The sequence below is a fragment of the Ornithorhynchus anatinus genome, chromosome X1 (assembly GCF_004115215.2).
Source record: "Ornithorhynchus anatinus isolate Pmale09 chromosome X1, mOrnAna1.pri.v4, whole genome shotgun sequence".
Classification (NCBI taxonomy): domain Eukaryota; kingdom Metazoa; phylum Chordata; class Mammalia; order Monotremata; family Ornithorhynchidae; genus Ornithorhynchus; species Ornithorhynchus anatinus.
Genome location: NC_041749.1, coordinates 101,538,769 through 101,557,575, shown reverse-complemented (window position 1 = coordinate 101,557,575; position 18,807 = coordinate 101,538,769). Strand labels below are relative to the sequence as shown.

General features: G+C 42.9%; 1 protein-coding gene across 1 annotated transcript in view; it reads right to left on the bottom strand.

Moving 5' to 3' along the window:
* The window catches only part of LOC100073526 (contactin-3), a 278,783-nt gene extending 269,927 nt beyond the window's left edge, over nt 1-8,856 (bottom strand). Inside the window, exon 1 of the mRNA XM_029049701.1 lies at nt 8,692-8,856. The gene's annotated coding sequence lies outside the window, so the exon portion shown is untranslated. The remainder of the gene's footprint in view (nt 1-8,691) is intronic.
* Between the last annotated feature and the right edge of the window lie 9,951 nt (nt 8,857-18,807).

The window sequence follows — 18,807 nt, the reverse complement described above, 5'->3', positions numbered from 1 at the left end:
GCACTTAATAAATACTAGTGCTATTGAATCGGGCCAGTCATGGGCCTAAACAACCATGCTAACAACAGATACCTGGGGATCACTGAGCACTTCTCACACAAGCCACAAAACCATGAGTATGGTTTAGCTGAGACAAGACCAGATATACGGGGCTGTCCCTGCACTCTCTTTTCTTGGATTTGCATGCTTTATTCACCCCACGCTCAGCCTGGCAACACATATAAACATATCTGTAATTTATTTGTAGAAATACTTGTCTCCTCTTCTAGACTATAAGCTCCTTGTTGGCAGGGAACATGTCCACAACTTATACTCACCCAACTGCTTAATAGTGCTCTGCACAAAGTGAATGCTCAAAAAATGAGCAATTGTTCAATCTACTCTAAAAGGCTTTCCCTAAGCCCTCATTTCCCCTATCCACCCTTTCCCCTGCATTGACTACATTCACCTTAAGCACTCTGATACTCACCCCAGCCCCACAATACTTATTTCTATACCCTACTTTCCCTATCTGTAATTGATTTTAATATCTGCCTCCCACTGTAGACTATAAGGTCCTTGTGGGAAGGGATCCCACCTACCAACTCTACATTGATCGATTGATTCAGTAAATAACTTGTCTATCACTGGACTTGGAACATGCTCAGATTAATGCAAAAAGCCCAAGCAAATGCTTCCGGACATATGTTCCAAACTCAAAAAAGGAATCAATCAGAGGTATTTATTGAGTGCTTGCTATGTCACTGGGGAAAGAAAAATACAATAGAGTAAGAAGACAAGATCCCTGCCCACAAGAAGCTTACAGACTAGAAGTTGAGACAGACTCAAAAGTAAATTACAGATGGGTTTGGACCTAAGTGCTGTGGGGCTGGGGGAAGGGTGAATATCAAAGTGCTTAAGTTCCAAGGCTTACTGTTGGAAACATCTGGGGAATTTAAGAGTACTGCCACCCTACCGTGCTAGCTATTCTTCCAACCTCCCAATCTCTCACACTTGCTGAGATTTTGGGATGGTACTACACCTTGGTGAGAGGGAGTTCTGGTTTCGCTCCAATGCATTGCGACCACCCTATATAGGGTTCAGTAGAAAAGGAAGGTATGAAAAATTTCGTCACCCACCAAAAATGCAGACCTGACTTGATAGTTAAAAAGTTTTACAATAGCCCAGAAAACACAATCTTTATGACTACCATAAAAATATGTCATTATTTCTTGATGATAACTGCTTTATAAACTTCAAATATTTTATGACAAAACCACCATTCTACAACTACAGACTATCAAACACTGGCTTCTCTATCATGAATCAGGAGTAAATTCCTCAGATTTTTGGCTTTGATACTAAGCTCTACCACTGTGAAACAGGAATTTTAAATACAAAATACGACACAGACCAAAATCCAACAACTTTTATTCAATTATTCATGCTATTGATCAGTGCATTTATTTTTAAACACAGATGAAGTTAGGAAAGCATACTCATGTAGAAAATAACGCCTTTTTAACTTGCATCGTTGTACCTTGGGGAATTTTTTAAGTGATTTCATTTTGCATATGCAAATTAAAGAACTAATCAACCTCCACAGCAACTTTTTTCTGCAAAGAATATAGTTAAAAGCAATCTTTGCAGGTGACAGTTTATATAGCAATTCACTCATCAGAAATAATTCTGTTTGTTTAATCATAAAAATGATATGACTCCATCAATGCTAAAAATAAAAGTATTAACAATGATGATGGTGGTGAATATTAAAAGTAACTGATGTTTCATTTGATTCATGTCACTTGGGGCACTATTTAGCTATTTCAGTTCAATGATGATAAGATTTAGGTTGCAGCATATGCAGCATTATTGGACCACAACTCTACACTATGCTCAATAAAAGTAGTAATGTATCCTGATCGAGATCAAGACACAGTGAATTGGTTTTGGTCAGTGATTATCTTATAAGATAGTAAAAATCACTCAGCCGGGTTCTACTGAAGATACCCAGACTTAAATCTTGAGAGAAAACACAAGACGTAACTCATGGAGAATGCTCATCTATGATCGCTCTTTCCCACACGATTAGAAAATAATTTTTTTTGTTGGAATCTTGGTCAAAAAAACCCTCCGGCTAATCTGTTGGGGATGAGGAAGAATTTATAATTTCTGTTTTCTAATAGAGCTTTAACTGAAATTGGATTGAACGTGTGCATCTGGAGGTCTCATGAAATGAGAAGCAGTGTGGCCTTCGCTCCCCTAGTGCTAACGAACCTTCTCACTGTGCCATGATCTCACCTGTCTCGCTGCCGACCCTTGGCCCATGTCCTGCCTCTGGCCTGGAATGCCATCCCTCCTCAAATCTGACAATTACTCTCTCCATCTTCAAAGCCTTATTGAAGGCACATTTTCCCCAAGAGGCCTTCCCGTACTAAGCTCCACTTTTCCTCATCTCCCATTCCTTTCTGCGTCACCCTGACTTATTCCCTTTGCTTTTCCCGCACCCCCAGCCCCACAGTTCTTATGTGAATATCTGTACTTGTATTTATTTGTATTGATGTCTGTCTTCTCCCTCCCCCTGCCACACTGTGAGCTCATTGTGGGCAGGGAATGTCACCGGCTATTGTTGTACGGTACTTTCCCAAGCACTTAGTATAGTGCTCCGCACACAGTAAACTCTTAATAAATACGACTGAATGAGTGAAGGACAGAACACTGGCCCAGGAGTCACAAGGACCTGCTTTCTGATCCTGGTTCTATTACTTGATTGCTGTGTGACCTTGGGGAAATCAATTAACTTCTCTGTGCTACATTTACCTCATCTGTAAAATGGGGATTGCGACCGTGAGTCCCGTATGGGATGTGGACTGTGTCCAACCTGATTAACTTTTGTCTAGCACAGTACTAAGTACAGTGTTTGGCACATAGGAAGTGCTTAACAAGTACCATTAAAAAAAAAATTAGTGCCTAAGTGAAAGGTACAAATTTCTGCTGTAGATGTACTTAATATTACTTAATGTACCTTAATGCAGGTACTTCTCCAAATACTGCTTTCTGCAAAGAAAAAAAAAACCCAGATTATTTAAATGTCTCTGAAATAGCTTTCTCTTGTCAAGGTATGTGCACCTTGTTTTCTTGATTTGGTCTCAATTCACTTGATCTTAAAAATCATTAAAGATTTCACTGTTAAATCAAAGGGGCTATCAAACCAGAGGTCAGTACGAAAAAAAAGTCAAATCCAATATAGGTCCTCTTCCACACACCGAATGCATAATAAGATTCCAGAGACACTCTAATTATGCTCTATGTGAATTTTGTTTTACATTAGGAAAACACGATTCAGTAAAATTCACAAACGTATAAGATAAACAGCATAATTCATTGATAACTCTGGACAGGTAACGCTTAGTCATCTATGTAAAAGGAGGGATCATGTATCAACATAAACAAAAATTGCAAAAATATTCAAAACTATGAGAAATATTGGCTAAAATCTTTGGACATGCCTGGTTTTGAAGTCAATATACACAATTTTTGTAAAATTCTCAGATTTGAGAACTGGATTTCTCTTCTCTGCCCCTTTCATAAAGAATTAATGAGCAGGGAAATTATCAGATTGAAAGAATCGAGACGAGAGGAGAGAGAAACAAGGAATACTCAATCTAAAAGATGAAAAATTCACTCAAGAAAATCAACAGTTATTGTGTTTAATTAATAAACCCCTGGGCAGGAATTGTGTTTCATCTTCTACATGATATATGGCAGACTCCTTGGAGGGTAATTTGATCCAGTGAAGATTTTGAAGGGCAATGTGTTGTGTTTAGAAGAAAAATTTCACCAAGAATATTAATCTCATTAATTATATTCTATATTATTCGAAAACTTATTAACCCTAGTGCTCTGGGCCAGTATGCAAAACCAGTTGCAATAGCTAACTTCTGTTTAATCTCAAGGATTAATTTGCATATCCCGGCCATTTTGCCAATCTCCAAATCAATAGAAACAAAGAGCCTACTGGTTGGGGTATAATAGATCAATAATTTGTTGATGTTCTTCAGCTTGGAGACAAGTACTGTGGGACCTCATTATAATGCAGGTATTAGGGTTCAAAGAAAGCTGACTTTGGTTTAAGCAAGTCTGATGTATACTGAGGTCTTGAAAAATAAAATCAAAATGTTTGGGAAAAATGGGGTCCCTAAAGAATCCATCTGAAACTGGGACTAGAACGTACAACGTTAGCTTTATAGTTTTGTAGCAGGATTTCACCATATGAAGAGGGAGTTCTAAAGAAAAATACCTTCCCTCCACTATTGTTATTATGAGCACCATTATCCATTTCAATAAAGCACCTATGCTTTTGAAAACTGCATTTTTTTAAGATTGCCCAGAACCTACTGAAGACAGGTCAATATTGTTATATAGGGAAATTAAGGCACAGAGAGGGTAAATCATGTGCCTAAATAACATATTTATAGGCAAAATGAGTAGACAGTAGAGACAATTCTATATAAAAGTTATGCATATTCCCCTCTCCTTCCCCCAAACAAAAATCATCATACTTTTCTCAAATAGCTTTCTATTACTTGAGTTACCCAGAAATTGCCATGACCTTGTTCATTTTGCCTATGCTAACTTATTTTGATAAACAATTCTGAAATAAAAAAATTAGCAGGCTTCCCCTGGTTGATTTCAATTTTATAGTTCTTGAAGTCATTTTAAAAGTATATCTTTTGTGTGTTTGAATTTAAAAGTATTTGCTCTTTAGGAAGCAAATGAATTCAGAGTCCCAAAAAGCATTCACCCAGGCATAGTGCATTCCTGGTATGGTGGCTGTCTGTAGTTTGCATAATTTAAGCCTTATTCTAATTAAAATAAAAAGCTTACTTCATATATGACCAACATGGGACCACCTGCATGAACTTGGGGAAAACAGACTGACCGTATATGTGTGTGTGTGTGTATATACATATATATACTGTAAGCTCGTTGTGGGCAGGGAATGTGTTTGATGTTATATTTTACTCTCCCAAGCTCCTAGTACAGTGCTTTGCACACAGTAAGCACTCAATACATATGATTAATAATAATAATAATATTAAATTTTAAAAGTAATCAAAACACCAAATATTCACAGTTGTAGACCATTCAACGGGCTAATCACTTGCCATTTTTCAAATGTTAATGCATGGTAACCTTTTTCATTTCTATTGCTGAGTTTTAGTGTAAAGGGAACACAATTGTGTTATGTCTATGTAAAGACTATTCCTCTATCACCCAAATGCCGGAAGTGGTGGGAACACTTCCCCAGATCAATATATAGCAGAGGGCCTGCCCTAAAGAGCTCGGGATTCCAAAAGTACAAGGGAATTAAGGTTATGGCTCCAATAGAAATATGGCCAAGATTCCAAATGAATAAGATTTCATCTCTTTAAAGAATATGCCAGTGGACATGTCTTAGGTTTTATAATACTTGTAAAACATTACTAGGAGTGTGAGTCATTTAATTATTACCTTGAATAGAGACAGAACTTTTCTATTTTTCCAAAGCACTTTCCACATTAACTTATTCTACTCTCAAAACATCCCTGTGAGATACAAAGAGGTGGGCATTATTTTCCCCATTTTACAGATGAGGAAACTGAGGCACAGAGAAGTTAAGCATGGTCACACATCAGGCCGGTGGCTGTAGGGACTAGAATCCAGGCTTCTTACCCGCTAAGTCCATATGTTCTTTCCAATAGACACCACTGTCTGTCCAAAGTGACTTTTGAGATATAGAACTAGGAATTTTTTTCTCTTTTGACACACTAATCACAGTCAAGCCACTTTTCAAAAAAAGGGGAAAAATCGTTCCCTTGTCAAGAGCAAATACATCAAGTTTTAGCCCGGAGTGAATTTACGGTCTGAGTTATAATAGCTTCTAATGGAATGCTATAGGATCACTGTACTACATGTAATCTAGTCTTTAGATCATCAGTATTTCTTTAGTACAGAATGTGCATTCCTGGTAAATAATTTTATGCATTAAGTAGGTACCTTTTTCGTCTTTTGGCTGCACAGTTTCTTAAATAATAAAGCCTCTAAAAATATTTACATGTATAGTAGCAGTGCAGTTTGCAATGCCATAAAGTTCTGTAGTACTACCATTACTAATCCTTACTTCTTGTTTATAACTTTCCATAAAAAAAAATCACTCTAGAATGAAACTGGTACATACACGTTTCAAATGGAGTAAATTTATTATGCAGCACATCTTCCAAAGAATCTTTCACAGTTTGGATGAAGGGGAAGAAAAAAAAAATCTAAACCACTCAAACATTTCATATGTGTTATTATTTGGAGGGGGGGGGCTGGAGAACGACACTTAAAGAGAAACTGAGTATAAAGCTAGCCACAGGCCACAACAATTCAAATGAAATGCCCTATGTGGTGGAGTATTTTGACCCATTCTGGCAGAAATAAAACTATCTGACTATCCATAGTATTACACAGATACACACATTTGAAAATTGATTTCTCAATCTGTTAAGGTGAAACTGGGTATAGTTTGGTGTTGGGGGATACAGACCAGAGAGAGTGAGACCTGGTGCACAGATACCCAGAATGGCAGCAGAGAACTGAAAGTTGGACCAGTGGTGATGTGAAGCAAAGTTGCAAACCCCTGAGAGGTAGCATTAATCTCTCATGTCACCACAGGAACCCTTTAACTCCATAAAATTAAGAATCCAGTTATAGTAACAACTTACTAAATGGAGGTCAGGAAACAGAGAATTGAGTCAGTCAGGGAATTTTAGGCTGTGAGACCTGGTACTGTGAGGTGAAATAAGTGTTGAGAGTTTACTTTTCTGATGCACAGCTCCCCTTTGGGGCATGGACCACCTGTAGGCTGCAAGAAAAGTGCTGGGAAACAAGTCAAATATTTGAAAACACATATCCTGGAAATATACTGTGCTATTATTTGAAAATATAAAATGATTAGTAACCACACAAATAACGTTTATCTTTGTAATTTATAGCTCTGCAGACAACTTTCTCATTCACATTTCTCACAGCACCATATATGGTGGTTCCAAGATGCCGCCTGGCTCCATAGCATGCCATGATTTGTTAGTTACAAAACATGCAATAAAGCAAAGGTAACAAATTAGCCTTTGCTGCTTACATAATAGCTCCTTCGAAGACAATTACCCCTTAATCCATGAACTATGTAGGTGCTGTGACTCACTTGTTCTTTCCATTACTTGTTACAGTCTATTTCCAGATCTGCTCTTTTTCTCTATATAATATGATATAAATGTCTGTATAGACAGGGACGTGTACAGGAGGCAGGAGCTTGTCGGCTTTCAAATTATTCTTGTTTTAATCAGGTTTTTTTTTTCCTTTTCTGTCAGTTCCCTGTTGACAGTTTGTGCCGGGGCGTCTGACCTCCCTCGTGCTTATCGCCAATATGTTTCTATTGCTTTCTATAGCTCTATTTCTCCACAACTCGGTTTTATGTTCTCAAGAGTCCAGCTAGATTTTTTTTTGGGGGGGGGGGGAATTGTTTGTTTTGCTTTTTTTTTTATTTTGAAGGGCACACCAGACGCTTTTGGGAAGGAACGTGGCTCGGTGGAAAGAGCCCGGGCTGGGGAGTCAGATGTTATGGGTTCAAATTCCGGATCTGGCTGTCACCTGTGTGACTTTGGGCAAGTCACTTAACTTCTCTGTGCCTCAGCTCCCTCCGCTGTCAAATGGGGATGAAGACTGTGAGCCCCACTTGGTACACCTGATCACCTTGTATCCTCCCCAGCGCTTAGAACAGTGCTTTGCACATAGTCAGCGCTTAACAAATGCCACCGTTATCATCATCATCATTATTTTCCTTCCTCATCTTGGCTCAGGACTGGATGTCTGCCGTCCTTCCTATCTCAGACACTGTTTGCTATGAAATCATTTCTCTGGGAGTTTCTACTTGATGGAAATCAAGAGATAACTAGTTTGGGGAAGGGGGAAAGAAGATCTCCTAGAGCAAGGAAGCAGTTCATTTGACATCTTTGCAAAATTGCCGAGGATGCTCGTTGCTCTGGATGGGGGCTCTGGTCAGCAATTTCTCCTTTGCTATTTCTTTCGTTTTGGGGGTAGCTGTGCTCTTCCCCCCACCCCCCGACCCCGGTACAATACGCACGGGAGCGGGCGACCGGAGGTGTCCGAGGAGCTGCTGTCCGAGGGACCTTCGGCCAAAAAAGAAGAGGGGCCACCTGCGTAATGGAAGTGCTCTGCACGTAATAAGCGCTCAGGAAATACGACCGAATGATTAACGGCAGTTCAAAGCTGTAGCTTTGAGAACTTCTATCCGGTTCCAGAAGCCAGCGAACTTAGTGAAGGCAGGACCCTTCCTCCCGCACCGGCCGGAGCCTCGGATCCCAACTTTCCTTCATTCGGTAGTATTTATTGAGCGCTTACTCTGTGCAGAGCACTGGACTGAGCGCTTGGAATCTACAATTCGGCAACGGATAGAGACCATCCCCGCCCAATGACGGGCTCACAGTCTAAACTTTCGTTCCGCAACTTTGCTCGCCCGCCCGGCGAGCTCCGCCCCGGGGAAGCCAGCCCCCGTGGCCAGCCAGGGCCTCCCCGGGATGGCCCCCCTCCCCCCGGCCTTAAACCCCAACTCGGGGAGTCCTTCTTGGTGGCGGCAAGGATGGTGCCCTCGCCCAAGGATGCACCTACCTCGTCCCCGGGGCAGCTGCAGCAATAACAGCCCCACGCCCGCTCCGATCCCGCGGCGCAGCGCCTCGCTTCGCCCGCAGCCGGGGCGGGGGAGCGCAGCGCTTCGCCTACCGAAGCCGCGAGCAGGGAAGGGAGGGAGGGACGGACGGGTAGGCGAGAGGCGGGGAGAAAGTGAGAGGAGGGAAGAGGAGAGAGAGGATGGGGGGCGCCGCCGCGCGCACCGACTTTATAAGAACGGGCGCCGCAGCCCCCTCCCCCTTCCCGCCCGCCCCCCATCTCCGCGCCCCGACCACCTTAGCTCCGCTCCCTGCCGTGCCGGGCCGGGCGCCAGCCGTGGCAGCGGGGGACCGGACGGCGCTGCGCTTATTGGTCCCGGACCGCCCCCGCACCCAGCCCCGCTCTCGCTTCTTGCCAGCGGGGCGAGGGGCAGGGCAGGGCAGGAGCCGCTCTCCCCCCACCCTCCACACCCCCTTCTGCCACCGCGGCCCGGAATGGAGGATTTTTACACGCTCGGGCCCTCGGAGGGTACGTCCTGGGGAAAGAGAGAGAGAGAGAGGTGGGGGGCTGGCAAGGGACCCTTCCTCTTCCACGGGGATGAGATGGCCCCTGTCGTTTCTGCCGAAAGAAGCGCCCGGAGCCCCGGCCTCGAAAACCGCCCGGGCGGGAGAAAGATGCGAAAGCCGCCGGGAACCGTCCCGTTGCTGCCGCCAGGGGGCGCCAACAAGGGCTACTGAAAGGGACCGGGTCGGAACCCATCGTTCGTCCAGCTGCTTTCGTCTAAGGCTGTTCCAAGCTCTTCGAGAAGCAGGGCGGCCTGATGGATAGATCACGGGCTTGGCCAGGAGGACTGCCAGTGGCTGGGGTGTGACCTCGGCCAAGTCACTCGACTTCTCCGATCCTCAGTTTCTTCATCTGCGAAATGGGGAGGAAGCACCTGTTTTCCCTCCCTCTTCGCCTGCGAGCCCCAGGTGGGACAGGAACCGTGCCCGACCTGTTTATCTTGTCGTCTACCCAGTGCTTAGTATCCGTACAGTGTAGCGATCTAGAATTCTATTCATTGATATTGATGCCCCTCTTTACTTATTTTGATGTATGTAAACCCCCCTTCTAGTCTGTAAACCCGTTGTGGGCAGGGATTGTCTCTCTCTATTGCTGAATCGTACAGCCACCTATGTAACTTTGGGCAAGTCACTTAATAATGATGGTATTTGTTAAGCGCTTACTATGTGCAAAGCACTGTTTTAAGCGCTGGGGGGGCGGGGGGGGATACAAGGTGATCAGGTTGTCCCTCGTGGGGCTCACAATCTTCATCCCTATTTCACAGATGAGGCAACTGGGGCCCAGAGAAGTGAAGTCGCTTGCCCAAAGTCACACAGCTGACAAGTGGCGGAGCCGGGATTAGAACCGATGACCTCTGACTCCCCAGCCCGGGCTCTTTCCACTGAGCCATGCTGCTTCTCTGGGCCTCAGTTATCTCATCTGTAAAATGGGGATTAAGACTGTGAGCCCCACATGGCACAACCTGATCACCTTGTATCCTCCACAGCGCTTAGAACAGTGCTTTGCACATAGTCAGCGCTTAACAAATGCCATCATTATTATTATTCCAAGTGCTTAGTACAGTGCTCTGTACACAGTAATCGCTCAATGAATAGGACTGAATGAATGAACGAACGAATACAGGTGCCGGGCCCATAACAAGTGCTTAACAAATACCACAATTATTATTGCCCCCAAGCATCCAAAACAGTGCTCAGCACTCAGTAGGGGCACCACTGTTCTTGTTGATGATGATGAATTTGGATATCCTTAAAGGGCTTTCTAAGGACAGCAATGGACTTCCTAAAAGGTCCTTATCTTCCTGAGTATTTTCCCAGGCAGCAGGATACTTTTTTCCTTCTAAGATAACTTTTGCATTGATATTGTTTTCTACTCACACTCTCATCACCTGAGAGATTACCTTCCAAAGTAACTTTGCTGGGGAAACACACAGAGTGCTTCATGTTTTTGAAATACTTTCCTTCAAATAAAATGCATTGTTAAAAAAATGTATTTCATCCTTTCAGAATTAAATTTCCATAAATCTAAGGTCTTTCTATTTAGCTAGAGTAGGAAAGGTGTGGAAAAACGTGTTTATGCCCACTTGAGTTACTGGCTACTGTAAATAATCTTCCTGCTCTCATTCAGGGAAACCTCTTGGTGAGACAAAATAATTTATGGGTTACACTGGTCACAGTGGGGGTACATTCGAAGGGGCCCAGCAGACCCTAAATGCAAAACAGGATCAGATCCCCATCGATCATGACAGCTTTTCCTCCCTTAATATTTTTAAATTTGATAGTTCCAGATGGGGTTTCTGTCTGAAAACTTTGTGTGTATTCTTTTTTTATGCATATCTCTGAAAGCGATGTGCCCGCCTGCATCTTTCTGCCTGTATGTTTCTTCAGTAGGAAGGTAGAGGAAAGAGAGTGTCACGGGAAGGGAGGTGAGTTAGCCAAAGGCAGAAAAGTGACAAGGGAAGAGAAAGCACAAATTCTTCCTTAAATTAGACAGAGTGAAATCTAAGCCCTGTGAAAAATTAGCCACTTCCAAACCCAGCTTGCTTTGCATGTTCTGGTAAAAGCTGATTAGTGCTGGAAGGGATTTAATGAAATTGGGACTCCTATGGCTATAGCGGAAGGGAAGAGCTTTCCTAAAATTTACAGGAGTAATAATGAGCATACACTGTCAGCCAGCATGCTGTAGTAGGTAAAGGGAGAAGTAGAACATAGATCAGCTCGGGCACAACCTTTTTTTTTCCCTTTTCCTACCATTGCTTGGAATGTAAAGCATAGTGCGAGTCAACTGAAAATCTGATATTTACCAAAAGTTGACATACGAGAGCAGGTTTAAATAAAATTTCCATTCCATTTCTGGGCCGTGAGCCCAGGAAATTAAAAAAAAATAAAAAATAAAGGCACGTGTGGGTGTCCTCAGTGTGAATGCCGGATGGAGGCTTCATTGGACTTGGCCCTGGTTGACTGTGGTAATATAAACATGTCTCCTGTTAAGGTTCAGCAGTCAGTTGCATGACAAACCCTTATTACAGGATATTTTAACAAAAAATACAGACTTCCTTGTTATATATACTTAGTTCTGCTACAATGCGTGTGTTTTCAGTTTTGAGTAGCATGGAATTAAGGAATTACGGAGAAATTTTACGCACATGTATGCAGCGTCCAAACTGGTCAGTTCTACAAGCACAGATTTTCCTTAATTTGGGGGGTATTTGTAAGAACAGTGTTTATTACGGGGAGGGGAAGAGAAGACAAATCCCTTGTGTTGAAATAAGTGATAAATGCCAAGGCAAAAGTTTGGTAATATAGAGAATTGAAAATAATAAAATAAACTATAGACATTTAAAGGTGATTTGAGACAAATGAGATGTATGGACAAAATGTGGATACAAAAACATGACAGGATGGCAGACATAGCATCAGCCTCAATATGGTAACTAAATAACCAAATCTGGGAATGTCATCAAATGCAGATTAACTAGAGCTGACACGTTTATACAGCTGGGAGTTTAGTCATGTCGCAGTTATTTCAATCAACCACTCAATCAGGGAAGGAGCGTGGCCTAAGGGAAAGAGCACAGGCCTCGGAGTCGGAGGATCTGGGTTTTAATCATGGTTCTGCCACGTGTCTGCTGTGTGACCTTGGGCAAGTCAATTAACTTCTTTGTGCCTCAGTTATGTCATCTGTCATTTAGAGAAGCAGCGTGGCTCAGTGGAAAGAGCATGGGCTTTGGAGTCAGGGCTCATGAGTTCGAATCCCAGCTCTGCCACTTGTCAGCTGTGTGACTGTGGGCAAGTCACTTAACTTCTCTGTGCCTCAGTTCCCTCATCTGTAAAATGGGGATTAAGACTGTGAGCCCCACGTGGGATAACCTGATTCCCCTATGTCTACCCCAGCGCTTAGAACAGTGCTCTGCACATAGTAAGCGCTTAACAAATACCAACATTATTATTAACATTATTATCTGTCAAATGGGGATTGAATACCTGTTCTACCTCCTCCTTAGACCAAGGGGACCAACTAGGACAGGGTCTGTGTCTGACCTGTTGATCTTGAATCTGCCTCAACGCTTAGTACAGTGCCTGACATAGTAAAAACTTAATAAATATCATAATTATTAGTAGTACTAATATTAGTAATAATTTTTGCTGAACACCTTGAGAGATACCCACAGATTGGGGGTGAGAGACAGAAGAGAGGTAGGAGGAGAACCAGGAAAAGAAGTAAAGGCAAGGGATGCATATAACCTGTTTTTGGTCAGGAATAGGAGGAGGGAGATAGGATGAAAGCAGGAGGGTGTGGTGGGATTCAGTGAGAGGTTTTGTTTTTTCTTTTAAGTGTAGGGTAGATTTGAGAATGTCTGAGGGCAGAGTGGGAGAAATCATCAGAGAGTGAGCAGGTGGGATGGTTGTTTGGGAGGTAACTAGTGGTTTTAGAAGGTGTGAGTGGGTTGGGTCAGAGAACCCCAGGCAGAGGAATAAATTTTCAAAGCTGAGGGGAGGCCACCTCCTGAGAGATGAGTGGGAAGGGTGTAGGGGTAGGAGGGTGCTGTGGGAGTGAGGGGTGGAACTTTAGGAACCTCACAACTAATGATTTCAATTTTACCACCAAAAGGTGGGCACTGGGAGCTTCAGGATGAAGTTAAATATTTTCACTGTTTGGTGGGGATAATGGACCTGTGAGTCAATGAGGGAGAAGAAGTAATGTTGCTGAGCAGGAGAAAGGGCAGGGTTGCAAAAGGTGAGGGTGAATTTGCAATGGCAGATTTCAGCCTGGTGTCTGGATTTCCTCCAATAGTGCTCAGCAGCCCAAGTGCAAGAGCAGAGGGAACTTACTGTAAGAGATGATACAGGGCTAGGGGTTGGGAGTGCAGCAGTCCCACAGATACCACAGAACTGCCTCTTACTGTCACTTGTTGGCAAATAAAGAACTGCTTTGATGTTTATGGTATTTAAATTACTCATAATGGGGAAAAGACATAGGCCAGGGATTTTATATATATATTTTTAATTTTTTTTTGATTCATAGTGAATGATTAACAAGCATTAACCACTGATGGAAACTATAGAAGGGTTTTTGGGGGAAAAAACGAACATAAATTGGACTTTGATCAATCCATTATTTAATAAGTCTATTGCTGTGAGAAGTCTCATGGAATCTTTTCATTTCTACTAGTGGTTTTGGTCTGGATTTTGCCTCTCACAGGAGATGGACAACCCAGGCAGCACTCCTAAAGCATTAATTTGGCATTGGGTCAGATGGTATTCATTCATTCATTCAATCGTATTTATTGAGCGTTTACTGTGTGCAGAGCACTGTACTAATAATAATAATGTTGGTATTTGTTAAGCGCTTACTATGTGCAGAGCACTGTTCTAAGCGCTGGGGTAATAATAATAATAATGTTGGTATTTGTTAAGCGCTTACTATGTGCAGAGCACTGTTCTAAGCGCTGGGGTAATAATAATAATAATGTTGGTATTTGTTAAGCGCTTACTATGTGCCGAGCATTGTTCTAAGTGCTGGGGGAGATACAGGGTGATCAGGTTGTCCCACGTGAGGCTCACAGTTAATCCCCATTTTACAGATGAGGTAACTGAGGCACAGAGAAGTTAAGTGACTCGCCCAAGGTCACACAGCTGACAAGTGACAGAGCCGGGAGTCGAACTCATGACCTCTGACTCCGAAGCCCAGGTTCTTTTCCACTGAGCCACGTAATCAGGTTGTCCCACGTGAGGCTCACAGTCTTAATCCCCCTTTTACAGATGAGGTACCTGAGGCCCAGAGAAGTTAAGTGACTTGCTCACAGTCACACACTGCCAAGGGGCAGAGCTGGGATGCGAGCACTTGGGAAGTACAATTCAGCAACAAATAGAGACGATCCCTGCCCACAACGGGCTCACTGTCTAAGAGGGGGGAGACAGACATCAAAACAAGTAAACAGGCATCAGTAGCATCATTATAAATAAATAGAATTATAGATATATTCACGTCATTAAAATAAATAGAATTATAATTATAAATATATACATATATACACAAGTGCTGAAGGGCAGGGGGAGTAGAGCAAAAAGAGCAGGTTGGGACAATGGAGAGGGGAGGGGGAGCAGAGGAAAAGGGAGACAGTCTGGGAAGGCCTCCTGGAGGAGGTGAGCTTTCAGTAAGGCTTTGAAGGGGGGAAGTGTGCTAGTTTGGAATATTTGAGGAGGGAGGGCATTCCAGGCCAGAGGTAGGATGTGGGCCAGGGGTCGAAGGCGGGACAGGCGAGAACAAGGCACAGTAAGGAGGCTAGCGGCGGCAGAGGAGTGGAGTGTGCAGGCTGGGATGTAGAAGGAGAGAAGGGAGGTGAGGCAAGAAGGGGCAAGGTGATGGAGAGCTTTGAAGCCAATAGTGAGGAGTTTTTGCCTGATACAGAGGTTGATAAGCAACCACTGGAGATTTTTGAGGAAGGTAGTGATATGCCCAGAACATTTCTGTAAAAAGATAATCCGGCCATCAGAGTGAAGTATAGACTGAAGCGGGGAAAGACAGGAGCTTGGGACATCAGAAAGGTTGCTGATACAGTAATCCAGTTGGGATATGATGAGTGATTGTACTAACATGGTAGCGGTTTGGATGGAGAAGAAAGGTTGGATAATAATAATTATAGAATTTGTTAAGCACTTACCATATGCCAAGCACTGTTCAAAGCGCTGGGGTAGATACAAGGTAATCAGGCGGGCCCACGTGGGGCTCACAGCCTTAATCCCCATTTTACAGATGAGGTAACTGCGGCACAGAGAAGGGAAGTGATTTACCCACGGTCACACAGCAGACAAGTGGCGGGGCCGGGATTAGAACCACGACCTCTTGCTCCCAAGCCCGGGCTCTTTCCATTAAGCCACGTGGCTTCTCAGGTCTTGGCGATGTTACTGTAAAATTACTCCTGAGGTCAGATTGAGGCTTAACAAATATCATTATTATTATTATTATTATTAATAATATTAATATGGCTCTGGAAGCAGAGGGAGAGGAAGTGTAGGTCCACCAAACCACTCTCTTCAGATTATACTCCTCCTTGACTGGCTGTGAAAGTCTTCAGTGACATTACTGGAAGTAAGAGCAAAGAGCAAGGGGAGCAGGGACCCCTTGGAGACAGTGAGATTCCTTAATGGTCATGGAGATTGATGTGCTAGATTGTAAACATCTTGGGGGCAAGGACTGTGTCTTCTAAACTCTCTTATATTGTCCCAAGTTCAAGTTCAGTGCTCTGCACATAGTGAATGCTCAATAAATCTATTAGTTAGCATATTAAAATCAGGGTTCCTAGGGTAAGCTGATAGACTGGACTAGTGATCTGTGTCTCCACTAATAACTATAACAAATCTCAATTTGTCATCTGCTAATATTAATTAGTCACTGCTCTGAGTGGCACTGTAGCTTAAAAAAATAGTTGTTACTAAAATTACATTTCAAAAAAAGGGATTATCATAAAAAAAAATTGAGAACGTAAGAGTCTGTCACTTGCCCTGACAAATTTCACAAGCAGGAAGGGGACTTAATGCTTAGACATCAGCATTATCCTATCTCAACTCAACTACCACATCGACCTCTTCATATCTCATAAGTGCTTAGGCTCTGCACAAAGTAAGCGCTCAATGAATCCAATTGAATGAATCTCCTGGCTCAGCCTCTGCCTTCTCTGCTTACCAATCAGTGATTCTCTCCAGATCATTTTTCTAAACATCAATTTGCATACGTCTTTCCCCCTTCTCAAAAATCCTCCAATTGTTGCCCATCTCACTCCCCATCAAGGAAAAAGTCCTCACCATCCGCTTTCAGGCATTCAATCAACTTTCCCTCACCTACCTGTGGTTGCTCCCCTCTCAGCAGCCTGTACTTTTCACTCCTACTGAGTGAACCCATGCATTGTACCACATTCACATCTCTCTCGTCGTCTAGCTCTTGCTCCTGCCTGAAAGTTCTTCCCACTTCACATCTGGCAGATCACTCCTCTCCACATCTTCAAAGGCTTTCTAAAATTATTTCAGAAGCAGCATGGTATAGTGAATAGAGCATGGGCCTGGGAGTCAGAAGGTCATGAGTTCTAATCCTGACTCCACCACCTGTCTGCTGTATGACCTTGGGCAAGTCACTTCACTTCTCTCTGCCTCAGTTACCCATCTGTAAAATGGGGATTGAGACTGTTAGCCCCTCATAGGACAGGGACTGTGTCCAACCCAATCTATCCCAGCTCATAGTACAGTGCCTGGCACATAGTACTTAACAAATGCCACAATTATTATATCTCCTCCTGGAGGCCTTCCTGGGTCAATCTCTCCTCTCCCCACCCTATTCCCCAACTACTTCTACTCCAATACTTCTGCTTTATTAAGCACTTGGATACTCACATGAGTCCTAGAGCATATACACCTTTAAACTCCCCTACCTGAAATGTATCTTCCATCTCCCTCCTCCACTAGATTATAAGGTCCTTAAGGGCAGGGATCGTGTCTACTAATTCTACTGTTATTCTCCTCAGCTCTTAGTGCAGCATGATGCGTGGAATAAGTGCTCCAGGAGGCCTTCCCAGACTGAGCCCCCCTTTTCCTCTGCTCCTCCTCCTCTCTCCATCACCCCGACTCTCTCCCTCTGCTCTACTCGCCCTCTGCCCCATAGCACTTTTGTATATAGATACATATTTTTTATTCTATTTATTTTATTAAAGCAGCATGGCTTAGTGGAAAGAGCCCGGGCTTGGGAGTCAGAAGTCGTGAGTTCTAATCTCAGCTCTGCCACTTGTCAGCTGTGACCTTGGTCAAGTCACTCAACTTCTCTGTGCCTCAGTTACCTCATCTGTAAAATGAGGATGAAGATTATGAGCCCCACGTGGGACAATCTGATTACCTTGTATCTACCCCAGCGCTTAGAATAATGCTTGGCACAGAGTAAGCGCTTAACAAATACCAACATTGTTATTATTATTATTATATATCTATAATTCTATTTATTTTGATGCTATTGATGCCCATCTACTTGTTTAGTTTTGTTTTGTTGCCTATCTCCCCCCCGCCCCCCGGACTGTGAGCCCATTGTTGGGTAGGGATTGTCTCTATTTGTTGCTGAATTGTAATTTCCAAGCGCTTAGTACAGTGCTCTGCACACAGTAAGGGCTCAATAAATATGATTGAATGAATGAATAAATACTGTTGATTGATTGGCATAGGCTTTTCCTAAACACATAGAACACTGAAGAAATGTCAGAGGACTTCAAGAGGCCAGTATATTGGACCTCTTTAAAAGAAAAAGTGGGAGAGTAGACTATAGAAATTTTCAGAGAATCTCACTGCTCTCCCTGATGGCAAGATCTTAACTGGAGTCTTCGCTAACCCTGCCCTTCCTGAATCACAATGGAGCTTCTTAACAAAATGCAGCACAGCAGATACTCTCTTTGCAGCATGATGCATTCAGGAGAAATACCTGGAAAGATGGTAAAATAGCTATACAGTATTTGTAGATTGACATTTTTAACAAACCAGCGCTCTGACAAATACTACGCATTTTCGGGTGCCCTGAAAAACTGGATTGCATTGTGTAGGCCAATCTTTGCCTGCAATGTGGAATGGAACGTTGTTTACACATCTGTCTTTTCAGCCATAACCGAATGAATGCATAAAACGAGGATATATCTGGGTCTCTCTCATAGGATCTGATTTGTCTGAGGTCTCCCGATCTAATTAAACATAATTCTAAACTTTCCCTGAGTGAGAATAAAGCAATAAAAGATATTACTCTAAGGCCACACTCACTCAAGATAAAGTGGAAAATTGAAGAAATTATCTCGATAATTGAAACAAATTAATTTTTCCCATTTTCTAGATAATTCAAGTGAAAGTGGGTCCTTTGTCTTAACCTTAATTATCTGATAATTGCCACATTTTCCCCTCTGTTAATGGAGGTGTGCTTTGAGTGATTTGTTGGTGGTGATTTCTGGAGGTCCGGAATGTATTCTCCGGCAAGCTGCTCTTGAATTCACTAACAGAGCCAGGTAAATACAGTCAACTGGGTATGTTTCTTTAA